The sequence below is a fragment of the Vicugna pacos genome, chromosome 1, assembly GCF_048564905.1.
Source record: "Vicugna pacos chromosome 1, VicPac4, whole genome shotgun sequence".
Lineage (NCBI taxonomy): Eukaryota > Metazoa > Chordata > Mammalia > Artiodactyla > Camelidae > Vicugna > Vicugna pacos.
In genome coordinates this window covers 121,255,073-121,257,408 of record NC_132987.1, presented here as the reverse complement: position 1 = coordinate 121,257,408, position 2,336 = coordinate 121,255,073, and positions in this window count along the sequence as shown.

Here is a 2,336-nt window from a genome sequence, read left to right as displayed (position 1 = left end):
TCAAGCAGTGTTCCCCTCCAACTGGTCTGGTGATCTCAACCTCTGTTATAATTCTGTCCTGAGATTACTAATCACGTCCTTTCCCAGTGTCTTGCAATGCTCTGTCTGTCAGGCACTGAATTCACATCTGGGTATCTGCTTCCAGGGCCCACACGTATCTGGGCAGCCACACAAGTCCATCTTCATCACACAGCTTCCTAGGATGGGCAAGGACCTGACCAGCTGCCCCAGCCACTCCCCATGGGGCCCTTTCTCTCCTGAATGCCTCTTGCCTTCAGAGTTTCCCAGCCCCTCACGTGGTCCTCTCCTGCCTTTCTTTCTGGGGTAAAGCTCCTCTCGAGCTTTGCCTCATCACCCTTGATACCCACCCCCACCCACCATCTCGGTGCCTCCTCCTCCGAGTCCCCTGTCCTGCCCTCTGAGTGCAGGTGGGGAACCCTGCCCCCCATCCGTGCGAGCTGTGGTTCCCCCCACCCTTCTCCTGCTGGCTCCTCAGGGGCCCCTCTTGGCCAAGTGCAAACAGGTCCCTCCTCTACCACTCCCTCCTGTTGCTGACGGAGCGAAACCCCCGGCTCCCCAGGGGCCGCCCCAGCCGGTTTCCCTTGGCCTCCAGCGCCTGGCTGCCCCTGAGCCTGCCAGCTTCCAGGGGTCTGAGGGAGTGTCCCACGGCTGTCTTCTCCGCCGAGTTCATGCCCCATGAGACTTGTTTGCTCGTTACTGGGCCCCCAGCGTCGAGCCCAACACCTGGCACGCACAGGTGCTCCATACCTACCTGTTGCATCAGTGAATAAGTGAGTGAATGAAGGGACAGGTGAGCAAACTACTGTGGTTGACCCACGCGGACACCAGGCACAGTGCTGGTTCAGTCATTGGCGAATCTCTTTTTAAATGGTGGTAAAACACACATAGCATAAAGTTGACCATTTCAGCCATTTTCACGTGCACAATTCAGTGACCCTTTGTACCCCCAAAATGTTGCACAATCATCCTCACCATCTAGTTCGAGAACACTTCATGGCTCCCGCCACCAAGAGAACACTAGATCAGCAGCCGTCACTGTCCACCCCCCAGGGCCTCAGCTGCTGGGACCACTCATCTGCTTTCTGCCTCCAGGATTCGCCCATTCTGGGCATTTCCTAGAAGTCAAGTCTTACGACAGGCGCCCTTTTGTGTCTGGCTCATTTCACGTCATGTTTCAAGGTTCACCCACGCTGCACAGGGGACAGTGCGTGACTCCTTTCCACGGCTGCATGCCATCCCCCCGTGTGGGTGGGCCATGCTGTGTTTATCCATCACCCGCTGAGGGACCTCTGAGTCTCCTCTGTGGTTTCCGCTGCCTCGAGTCCTTGTCCTCGTGTGGCTGGTCCCAAAGCTATAGGATGAAGGAGAGGTTTCCTCTTGGGCGCATCTGGCATCACCTCTCCCCCGGCTCCTCTTCCCTTGGTCTTCGCAGAACAGAGCTCATTAAGTACAATGGATGGACCAGCTCTGGAACTTGGCCTCGCACACTAGGACAATTCTTCTAACGGCCTCCTTGGATGCCCCACAGTCTAGGCCATTCATCTGTCACATTCCACAGTGGTCAGTCTAGCCGTCCCCAGCAAAAGAGGATGTTCCTTTTGTCACCACCACCCCCCCCATTAGAATTTTAAATCTCATAAACCCACCGACAGGCAGCATCTCCCATCATTCATCCCCTACCTTGCTTTGGAAGGGAAGAGAATTGTTGGTGAGGAGACGGCCTCTGAGTCTCTCTCATTCTGGACCTCAGAGCATGACACAGAGCAGGACAGCCCCCATCGGTCGGCCCCTCAGCGGGGCACGTTTCTGCCCTAAACATGCCTCTGGCGGCAACAGAAGATCACGTAGACCACCCGTGTTTTCCTGTTCCTTCAATTCTGCATAACTATTTTTTTAATTGAAGTATAATCAGTTACAATGTGTCAGTTGCTGGCATACAGCATAATGTCCCAGTCATGCATATATATATACATGTATTCATTTTCATATCCTTTTCATTACCTGCATAAATTCTTAGATCGACTATTTTTAAAAAGACAAAATAGTAATCCCCAGTCGAGGTGAATTACTGCATCAGAAGAGCGATGGACAAGCAGTCCCACCGCTGGGAGCCCGCCCGGGCCTGGGAGGCCTGCGCACTGGTGATTTATCAGTGCAGAGCAGCTCTGATGATATTTCTTGAATGAATATGTGGGATTTTGTAATTGGAGTAAATGCTGCCAGCCAGCCCTTTACAACAGCTCAGGCTGAAGACCAGGGGATCCTAAGGCCGCATCTGAGGGGGCTGATGAGTGAGGTGTGCTGTGCCCCTTACT